General features: G+C 44.0%; 1 protein-coding gene and 1 pseudogene across 1 annotated transcript in view; both read right to left on the bottom strand.

Moving 5' to 3' along the window:
* The window catches only part of LOC102474746 (neuron navigator 1), a 108,471-nt gene that overhangs the window by 51,061 nt on the left and 45,667 nt on the right, over window positions 1-11,743 (bottom strand). The window lies entirely within an intron of this gene.
* LOC102497744 (microtubule-associated proteins 1A/1B light chain 3B pseudogene) lies at window positions 11,038-11,478 on the bottom strand (annotated as a pseudogene).

Here is an 11,743-nt window from a genome sequence, read left to right as displayed (position 1 = left end):
AGTTATGGTTTTGGAGCAACTACTTATATATTCTCCAAGAATGACTAGTAATTTGTTTCTAGATAATACTTGCTTTGGGGGGGAATTTATAAAATTCTTTATAAAAAAACTCCAGTTCTTTGCTGAAACTGACCCTCTACTCACAAATGGAATTTCCTTTTTCTACTAGATTCTTCAACATATTTGCAAAAAGTGTTTTACAATCCTTGTCCACTAAATTCTGACATCTGCAGCATCTGTGGGCCTGCTTCTATTGACTATTTTTTCTCTTAGTCATATTCGTCTGCTTCTTCCTGAGCCTTATCACTTTTTATTACATGCCAGATGTTGTGTGTAAAAGAATGGCAAGATGTATAGCCAGAAAAGGACCTGCTCTTTCTTCTGTTTGGTTGTTAGCACTGAGAGCTGAGTCAGTTTAATCTGTAGTTGACTGAGGTCTGGATTTTGTCACATCTTGGTTAAAGTCAGTTCATCACTGATTGCAAGACTGGAACTGCCATTTCAGCACAGCTTGGAATCTGAGCATAGTGAGACTCCAAAGATTTACATATGCCATAAAGAATAGCCACCAGATGGGGCTGGCAGATGGCATAGTGGTTAAGGGTGCTGGACTCCCACATGGCTGACCGTGGTTTGAGTCTCGGACCTGGTGGCTCTCTCTCTCTCTTGTTCTGCCCCCTCTGGTCGAATGAAAATAAAGTTAAATAAAATAATTCTTTTTTTTTTTTTTTAAAAGGATAGCCACCAGTTTTTTGGGCTGCTGTGGCATTTTTATTGTTCTTGGAGAGCCACTTTAATGAAGGGTCACTGTTTTTGGAGGCATCTTTCTCCACCCTTCTGCCCTGCTCTCAGATTTTACTGTGCTGTGCTCTGCTCCTGCTGTACACCCAAGGAAAGCCCCGTGCATGCTGGGTTGGGTGGCGGGTGTCTTTCTCAGCTTTCTCCCCTACTCTCAATCTTCAGCTCACTGCCACTGTGTAGTCAGTGAAGGCCTTACAGGAAAGAATAAGGAGTAAGCAGGTTTTATTTGTTCTGTGATTAGGGCTTCTTACAGCCAGCCCACATGTAGCCTTCAAAACTTTATATGAAATTCAGCTATTCCTCTTCTTATCCTTATCTATGGTGGGTTTTCCTGCATATCCCTCAGATGTGAACACTCCTGCATTCCTTCTCTTCTATAACAGTTCATCTCTTTTTGGAATTTAGTTAAATTAGAATAAGCATCCTCTTCAGGGCTCAGTCACAATCTAATCCCCTTCCTTTAGCCTGCCAGGATTCTGGGTGTGCACACATACCTAGCATATTTTCAAGCCAAATGGGCCTGGGACTCAAACTGTGGTGGGCATGTGGCTTCCAGTTCTGCAGTCTGGTATGCTACAGCTATGCCACAGAGGCTGGGGCAATTAGAATACTTTGCATCCTTAGATACCTAATTTTTTAAAAAAGTTCTAATGTTCATTGCTTATCCAGCTTATTCTTGTCATTAGAGTAAGAACAATAGTGTACAGTGATACTATACTATGCCTTTCAATACATTGGCACTTCGGGTGCCCTTAGAATAAATAAAGTCCTTCATCTTAGCATTATAAGAATGGCATTTGATTACTCTTGTTCCCCCCCACACACACACACACACACACACTTCCTAATAGCACTGATACCATAGTCTTAAGGAACATGCTGGTGTACCCCATCTCCTCTGCGGCTGAAAAGAGGGACTGTGAAGAGCCTGGCTCAAAGGAACACTGCTCTATTTGTGTCTGTGTAGACACAAGGCAATGCATAGGGCAGGGAACACTCCTCCCCTCTGGGAAAAGCCCCAACACTAACGTAGCTCTTGGCTAGGACTGGCCACCGCTCCCAGACTTCTTTCACACTGTCTGCTCTCCACATTTTAGACCCAGCTATTCCTTGGAATTTGAATAGCCAAGGAAGCCTGTAGGCAGCCAGAGGGCCAAGGGTGTGGGCGAATCACTGGAAGTGTGGACTAGCATGTGACTGCACAGGAAACAACCCTCACTGCATCTCTAGCACAACAAAGGTTCTGAAAAGCCAGACTGGGAACGCTGAATCAGTTCTTCCTCTGTTCGAATACACATACCAATCAGTAACCAAATTTCTCTACTTACTTACCATCTGATGGCTACGAACTGTGTACATGGAACCTTACACTCTCCTGAGAGTGGAGAAATATCTGCAGTACATGAAGCTACTAGGTAAGAAGAGCTGGTTCCCCACCTGTGCATTGTTTTTGTTCTCTGATAGAGTTTATGGAATTGGAAGTCTCATATTATTAGGCCATGGGGAAAGTAACGACCTATTTTTCTATGCAAAAATGCATCATGAATTTCCCAAAGACCCAATATATCCCAGGAGAAACCTAGAACTTCCTTATTCTCATCTAGGAAGGAGAAAAGCCATCGTTATCATCTAAAGTGGAAACAGGTTCCAAGGCAACAGGAAGCTGTTCAATCACACAATGTACCCTCCTTTGGGAAGCTGAACCCCAAAACCTATCATGAAAAGAAGGTTGACGATGGAGCTGGAAGACTTTCCTGTTCCCATCACGGTACCAATAAGGTATATACTGTGTCCTATGAGCAATGCAAACCTCGAATGGGGCAGAGGCGGAAATGATCACCAGTAGCCACGATTCTTATTGTCTCTCCTGCTAGAATTAAAGAATGGTGGCCCAAGTTGGACAGTTTAATAGGCAAAAATGAGCAAATGTGAGTTAGACTCCGGGACTGGGAGCAGCCTGACAGCCAAGGTGAGCAGCAGGAGAGCAAATGTGAGGAACCCGGCTCTAGGTTCCCCAAAAGCCAGGATGTCTATGGATCAAAACAAAAGTAACATTCCCACAATGTCAGTCTTTCCGATAAAGCTGTCAGGGGTGGTTCTGCAACTAGGGGTCTCATGACATCTGCCTCTGAAACTCAAATGACTCTTGGTACTTATACGGAAAAGAGAAAATAGTACCTCAACTGGATGTGGGATTGGCCCAAGTTGGAATTATGTATTAAATACACAAAGCGATGAAAAAGTAATCTGTTCTCTTAGAGAGACTAACCTTATTGGCTGGGAATACTCTTGGCTGACCTCAAAGAGTATCTTTCTATGGGCTAGAACACATCGTGATACTTGCTCTTCTCTTGAAAATTTCCATAACTTTCTCGGAGCTGTAACAGTTAAAGTGAAGCTATAAGTTTCTTCGTTTCAGAAATATTCTCACCATGTGTGATGAATGTAACAGGTTAGACCATGTGAAATTGCCAATCTTGCAGGAAAGAATGATTCAACATGGGTCCTTCGATATGTACACATTTCATACTTTCAACATCAAACATGTTCATTTTCGTGTTTAGCCTATGCCTTCGCCTTCATTTGCTACAAAAGTGTGTGTAGCGATGCATTCTAAACACTTATTAGGAAGATACCAAATTCTTGAAATCTGAAGCCAATGACAGAAATCAACCTTGTTGAGGGAACATGTTTTGGATTCTTCTTGATCCAAAGTTCCAAAGACATCCATTCTTCGTTTGTCTTATATCCTTTCATTTTAAATTTCTTTCTCCCATAAGCAACACAGAGACAGTCACCCCGAAAGGGTCCCCATACCACAATTCACCCCAGCTTCAGCCAGCCCTGAGTCATGGGCACACGCATGCCCAGTGTATTTAAGGAGGTCTCTGGATGAAAGCCAGGAACCTTCCCCCGTGGATCAGCCATGCGGAACACCTCATTTCTGAGGTGCCACAGTCTGGTCCTAATGTCCTTTATTTTTAAAGTTTATTTATTTATTCCTTCTATGATCAAGACAGATAGAGAAAAAGGGATAGCACCCCAACAAGATCATGACCTGGATACATGTGCAGCCAATATGTTTAGGGAATTCTTTGGACTTGAACTGGGAACCTTCCCAGGTGTGTCAGCCTCAATATATGTCATGTTTTACTGCTGTGCCATGGTGTGGTCTCCCATTCCAATGTCTCTTCTACTTTCTTGAGGCTCATTCCTGGAGGTGAGCCACTCACTTGCTAGGTAAGCCATGTTCTCCCAAATGTCATTCTGTCATGCAGATGTGGGTCTCTAATGAGAGAATTAGTGAAGTTCGGTCTCAGGTCCCTGCAGCAAGTAGATTCCCTTGCTCTCCTTTATTAACAAGGGGGTCTAAATCCATGTTACTATGATAGCCACTAACCATATAAGTACTTGTGACGTGGCCAGTCTCCATGGTGAAGTTTGGTAATTCACAGACTTAGTAGAGAAAAAAAAAATGCAAAAATCTTACTAATAATTCCTATCAATTGAAAATAAAAGCTATGATAGGTATATTGGGTTAAATAAGATACATTAAAATTGATTTCCCCTGTTTTACTTTTTTTTTTTTTTTTGAGAGGTTTTTGCTATAGGGTGCACGCGCTCGCCAGACAGACAGAGAGAGACATAGAGACAGAAAGCGAGAAATCACCCCCCAGGGGGGATGGTCACGCCGCAATCCCTTCTCCTCCATTCTCCTCTCAGGATCTTGGGCACGCACGCACACGCGCCTGGCATGAGTTCTAAGCCACTGGGTCCGGGACGCGAACCACAGTCGACTACGTGGGAATCCAGCGACATAGCCATTACACTAACTGCTGGTTCCCACCCTGTTTAACTTTTTGAAAGTGTTTCTACTATAAAATTCAAAATGATACACATGACTTGCGTTACATTTCTATGGGAAAGCGCTGTCCTAAACAGGAAACTTTGGTCAATGAAATGTCAGTTGTGAAGAGCTGGAGCTCATTAGCTCCTCCGATAGTTTCGTTTGGTCCCTAACTGGAAAAAGTTATGATTTGCAGTTCAACTTCAGCCGACCCGTCTCAATAGCAGCAACTGGGGTAGAACTGTTAGCTACATACAGCGTACCGCCCTAGGACAGAGGTTAAAGAGGATACATGATTTAAAAAGAGACGAAGAAAGAGAGTCAGAGGAAAACGGAGTGATCCTGTGATGCTCAGTTTTGAAAATAAACCAAGACCATCTAGAAAAACCAACATTCTGCTCAAGTACTGCCAAAGCTCTCTAAGTCGGCAACCTCCCACTCCCCACCCCCAGGTGGCCTCGGAGGACTCTGAGAGCAATGTCTGCTCATTACATGTCTGTGACTTGGCAGGGATCACAGCAAGCTAGCCTGTTCTGGCCAACAACGCCAGGCAAAGGGAGGAAGGGAGGAACTGCACAGAGAGAGAGACTGAGAGGAAGAGAGGGTGGAGCAGAGAATAAGCCAATGTAAATTTTTTTGAGTAAAGAGGGTGCCAAGTTTTAATCAAGGGTAAAGATCACCAAGAAGAAGGGGCGCGACAGAACAAGGTAACCAGAGTCTGTTATGAAATTGGAGGATATGTATAATTAGAAAAATGGATCGGCCCCTCGATCTATTGGCAGTAAACTCACACTATTCTAGTCCTTTCGGAAACAAATGATTTCAGGAACTTGTGAAAGACAGCTCCTCGACTCCAGTTGGAATCAAAAAACTATCGGATTAATTTGTTCAACTCGCAAATGCTGAGGCTAATTTCATGGACCACAGGCTGGGGACCCCCCAAATTCAGATTTAAATCTTATAGATTGGTTACATGGCATTCTTGACACTATTGAAAAATCAGAAGAGACCAGTCACTATGACTTTGGAGTTGCAACATCTAAGTGATGAATTCTTACTTAGACCCAACTGGGAAGATGATAAAGATTAAAACCAAAAATTTTGAACATATTCCCTAAATACAGATCCCAGCTGAAGGGAAAGCCAGGAAAATTAGGTCTCCACGCCCTACACAGGTACCCTGAGCAGTCTGTACAACTCTGAAACCACAGATTTCCTTCCTGCTTTTTTAAGTCACTCGGCTATCATTTCTCTTCTGTGTATGTGTGTGTGTGTGTGTTTGTGTGTGTTTGTTTTTGTTTTTTAATTTGTCAGAGAGTGTGTGTGCTTGCTGGAGAGAGAGTCACGCCACAATCCCTCCTTTTCCCTCTCTCCCTCATTTCAGAATTTTGAGCATGCATGCACACATCCTCTGTGTGTGTCTCAAGCTGCCAAGTCTAGGACTCGAACCACACAATCAGGCATGTGGGATCCAGGTGCCTTAACCACCATGCCACAGGATGGCTCCAATCAGCTATAATTTTTTACAGTGATTGCTAAAGTTTCTCATGGCATTTATAAAGGGATTAGTGTAAATAAGCCACCAAGACTCTATGTCACCAAGAATGTAAAAAGTCACCCTAATGTACCCACAGAGAAGACTTGTTATTTCTTCTTTATTTAATTGCTGTATGTGCTCACTGGAGAGAGAGAAACACCCCCCACCCCTTCCCATGAGGGATGGTTACACGACAATTCTTTCTCCTCCACTGCTCCCTCCTCTTGGGATTTTAGGGCACACATGCACACACACCTGGCATGTCTTCTGTCATCGGGCCCAAGATTCAAACTACTCAGTTGGCCATGTGGGATCCTTAACCACCACACCACCGGCTGGCCCTCACTTTCAAATTCTTAAATGTGTCTAGGACACAGAAAAATTTCTTTTTTTAAAAGAATTCTTTTACTTTATTTATTTATTTATTTATTTAAATTTGACCAAAGAGTAACAGAGAAAGAGAGGAAGAAAGGGAAAGTGAGAAAGAAGTTGGTAGGCCCAGGACTCAAACCGCAGTCATCCATGTGGGAGTCCAGTGCTCTTAACCACCATGCCACCTGCCAGCCCCAGAAAAGTTCCTTTAGTCTGGCATTTAATTTCTGCTCCAAGGTAAAGAGAATCTCTTGGACTATTGTTATAAAGTGAATTACGTGTGCCCCAAATTCATATGTTGGAGCTCTTACTCCCAATGACTTACACAAAGGCCTTTAGAGAGGAAATTAGGGTTAACTGAGGGCATGGTGGGGGGGGCTCTAATCTGATAGAACTGGTGTCCTGGGAAGAACAGATCCAGAGAGCACTCTTTTTCAGAGGAAAGGTCACATCACGTGAGGACACCCTGAGAAGGTCGCTGTCTACAAGACAGGAAGAGGCCTCCCTAGAAACCAACCCAGACTGCACCTTGATCTTGGACTTTCAGCCTCCAGAAATGTGAGAAAATTCAATTCTGTTGTTTAAGCCCCCCAGCCCGTGGGATTTTGTTAGGGCACTCGGAGCAGACTACCAAGTCACTTAGTGATGAAAACCAGCTTAGTTATTTACATATCAGTACTCCTGTTGGGTTACACTGACATTGACCAGCTCCATGACTCAAGCTAGTTTTCAACTCTCAGATTTGCTTACATCAGGGTTTTTGTTTTGCTTTTTAAAGTTTATTTATATCTTCCTCTGAGAGACAGAGGCACTCCTGACAGGGTCTCTAAGCTGCAATCCACCCCCAACCTGAGCCAGCCCAGATCCCAGGCATGGGCACATACACCTGCCATGCTCAGAGACAGTCCAGTGCTCTTAACCACCATGCCACCTGCCAGCCCCAGAAAAGTTCCTTTAGTCTGGCATTTAATTTCTGCTCCAAGGTAAAGAGAATCTCTTGGACTATTGTTATAAAGTGAATTACGTGTGCCCCAAATTCATATGTTGGAGCTCTTACTCCCAATGACTTACACAAAGGCCTTTAGAGAGGAAATTAGGGTTAACTGAGGGCATGGTGGGGGGGGCTCTAATCTGATAGAACTGGTGTCCTGGGAAGAACAGATCCAGAGAGCACTCTTTTTCAGAGGAAAGGTCACATCACGTGAGGACACCCTGAGAAGGTCGCTGTCTACAAGACAGGAAGAGGCCTCCCTAGAAACCAACCCAGACTGCACCTTGATCTTGGACTTTCAGCCTCCAGAAATGTGAGAAAATTCAATTCTGTTGTTTAAGCCCCCCAGCCCGTGGGATTTTGTTAGGGCACTCGGAGCAGACTACCAAGTCACTTAGTGATGAAAACCAGCTTAGTTATTTACATATCAGTACTCCTGTTGGGTTACACTGACATTGACCAGCTCCATGACTCAAGCTAGTTTTCAACTCTCAGATTTGCTTACATCAGGGTTTTTGTTTTGCTTTTTAAAGTTTATTTATATCTTCCTCTGAGAGACAGAGGCACTCCTGACAGGGTCTCTAAGCTGCAATCCACCCCCAACCTGAGCCAGCCCAGATCCCAGGCATGGGCACATACACCTGCCATGCTCAGAGACCCTGAGCCGTGAACCTGGGACCCTCCCTTGCGAATCCAGCATCACAGAGCACTGCATGACCTCCGTGCCACCAGCTGTCCTAATATCCGATTTTTGATCATAACACCAAAGGGCACTACAGCTAAAATAAAATACCTGATCCATCACCTGAGCTCAGTGCAAGCTGTGGGTCGAGAACATCAAGGAGTCAAGCAAAATGGCAAGAATTATTAGTGCTGCTTTGACTCGGCAGCAAAAGGCTCCCAGAGAAATTCCATCTTTCTATGATGAAATCGAGTTCTGTGTGTGTGCCTCTCATGACATAAGGCACAATTATGCAGCCCTGCAAACGGATTAGATGGCACTTTGTGGAACAAAACGGGTGCCACTGGATTAGAAGAATTAATATATTTTATTGGGATCTTAATGTGGGAAAGGGTAATTGCAGGGTGGTGGAGGACAGAGGAGGGAGAATACAAGGGGAAGGCATGAGAGGCTGTTTCCGAGGTGTGGTTTCAGTTAAGGCTCTGCCGTGTCAGCTGGCAGGGCCAGGGCCAGAGCGAGCAGCAGAAAGTCGAGCTGTTTAACGGGACTCTCCTTAATGAGGACCAACTGTGGCTGTGGAATGCTGACTCGGCTGGCCACGATTTGTTTGAGTTTTCTCTAGTTTCCCAGATTTCCCTTTCTGCTTGTCCCAAGCCGTTCCCTTCCTCTGCAACTTTCACAGGGGTAGGAATGAAAAAACAAGGCACCTTCCCTTCTTTTTCAGATGTTTCCAAGTCAGGAAATTGAAATCCTTCAAAGAGTAAAAGAGAACTGAGAAGCACTCTCAAGAAAAGGGAAAAAGTCTCAGGATGCCATCGAATTATCCTCAGAGATAAAAGGCAGCCCTGGGAGCAGGCTCTGCAATACTGAACATGCACTTCTACCCCCACGCTGCTTTGCTGGGAGAGCTGAACTAGTAATAAACTTGCCTGGGCCTCTAAGGCCCTGAGTGTAAACAAGTAATTCAACACCTACCAACCAAAATGTTTAGAAAGTTGAACATCAAGGAAAATGATTTTGATTATTAACTTGATCAAGAAAACATCTGGAAGAAAGGTTCTTAGTTCTGTTTCAAACCAACATTCCCTTCTCTTTCTAAGTTATATTTCTAGTTCTTTTTTTTCTTTTTTAAATTTTGCCAGCGTGTGCATGGACTCACCGGAGAGAGATGAGTTAGGTCATGCTGCAGTTACTTCCCCTCCAACTCTCCTTTTAGGACATTGGGCATGCATGCATACCTTCCCAGTGTGTTTTTTTCTTTAAAAAAAGAATATTTAATTTTACTTATTATTATTATTTTATTTGACCAGAAAGAGAGAGAGAGAAAGTGAAAAAGCAAGCTGTCAGGTTCCGGATTCGAACCGCAGTCGCCCATGTGGGAAGTCCAGTGTCTTAATCACCACACCACTTACTAGTCCCCCTCAGTGTTTTTCAACCTGTGGGTCTGGGACTCAAATAATGCATTTGGCCATGTAGGATCCAGCCACCATTAACTACCATGTGATGGGCAGATGGCCCTCCCTTCTCTTTCTAAAATCCACATCAATACCTCATTTTACAGATTTTTAAAAACGGATGAAAAAGATCTATTTATTTATAAAGGTTTATTCAGTCCATGAGTAAACCATGGAGAGAGAGATACTGTAGCACCCTCTACAGAGTTGATACTCAATCTATTGATAGCCTCGGCCAGCCTGGACCATGGGCACACACGTGCCCAGTGTACTCAGGGTGGTCTCTGGATGTGAACCCTCCATGGGGGTCAGCTTGCAGAGTGCCATTTTACCGAGTCTCTGAAAATGGTATTCAATTTAAAATTTTATGAGCTACTTCTTGCTGCTTCTTCACTGTCTCACTCATGTTCATCCTTTGAGTCTTCCTTAGGCATCTACTGCCCAATCTCAAAACCCTTGGCTAACTGAGCAGGGTTGGCAGACATTTCTGTAGAGGACCACAGGCCCAGCTACAGTGGTACAGCGACAGTGGGATACTTTGCAGTCCTGGAAACGTCTGGGGTTCAGTTCCCTGGTCAGTCTGTAAACACCAGGCATGATTCAGCTGGCCAGAATCACAGCATGAGACCTGCTGAGGGTGACTGTCTTCCTCTATCTCTCCCCTTACAAAATAAACAAACAAATACACTTTGGTGGGGGAAAGGCCACCTCATTGCCTCGTGGTTAAGGAGTCAGATGCCATGCGACCACCTCAGGTTCGAATACCCGCCCCAGCAGTTTGAAAAAACATGCCAGATGCTTGTTGCCTGAGTGCCCCGCATCCTGACAGAAAGGAGAAATGTAGTAGAAGGGATATTGTGTGGCATGACCACGCCCCACTGGGGGACGCTTACTCCCTCTCCCTCTCTGTCTCCCTGTAAAGAACACGCATGCTCTCTGGCTAAATAAATAAAGAAAGAACTGACTGACTGACTGACCAGCTGGTACATACTCTAGGCTTGGCAGGCCATACAGTCTGAGTGGCAGTTACTCAATCCTGTCACTGCAGAAGGACAGCAGTCCCAGGTGTCCCATGGACAAATGAAGGTGGCTATGTTCCAATGTAACTTTAGACACTGACGTTTGAATTTCATGCAATTTTCATGTTTTACAAAATATAATTTTTCTTTTGATGTTTTTCAATCTTCTTTTTTTTTAGAATGCAAAGTACTTTATTTTTAAACCTCTGAAGTTTGAAAACAAGATGGTCTAGGTTAAATAATAATTTTCCAAAGCTGAATGTGCTCATTTGGAGTGCAGTTTCTCTGTTTGAAATACAAAAACAACTTCCTGAAACTCGTATTGATCAATCTCAGTTGGTAATAGCCCTTTTTTTCCTTGGTAAGGGTTTTTAAATTTTAGAACAGCTGTATTTTTCTAGTCTTACACTGACGGTTTCCTTCCAAACGTCTCCTGGGGGGCGTAGACCATATACAGGAATCCATCTTCATGCTTTTCACTTTCATATACTTCGGAGACAGCCATGGACACGCTCACCATGCTGTGTCCATTCACCAGTAGGAAGACGGCTTGATCTGCATTGAGCTGTAGACACCTTCTAATTATCTTGATGAGTTCACTCATGTTGACATGATCTGGTACCAAGAACTTGGTTTTTATCCAGGATGGGAAGGTGCTTCTCACCCTTGTACCTTCTATTCCCGGTATTCTGGTGGGATGCTGCTTTCGGATAAGTCGGACTTCTCTTCTTTGTTTGAAGGTGCGACGCTGCTTGAAGGTCTTCTCCGATGGCATGGCATGGGAACTGGGTGGTGGTGGCGGGGCAGAGGGTCCTGATGGCTCTGGAAATGGCAGCAGCTTCCAATGCTTTTCAATCATTTAAAAATATAAAAACTATTCTTAACTTGTGGGCCATGTAGAAACAGGCAGTGGAATCAATTTGGCCCAGCAGGCCAAAATTTGCTACCTCCAGGGCTAGTTTGAATAAAAGAACCTCCAGGAAACCAGCAGTTAGCGTAGTGGCTATGTCGCTGGACTCCCACATAGTCAACCGCGGTTC

Source organism: Tupaia chinensis, unplaced genomic scaffold (genome assembly GCF_000334495.1).
Source record: "Tupaia chinensis unplaced genomic scaffold, TupChi_1.0 Scaffold000627_1, whole genome shotgun sequence".
NCBI lineage: Eukaryota > Metazoa > Chordata > Mammalia > Scandentia > Tupaiidae > Tupaia > Tupaia belangeri.
Note: the sequence above shows the minus strand (reverse complement) of the source record. Positions and strands in the feature narration are given on the sequence as shown.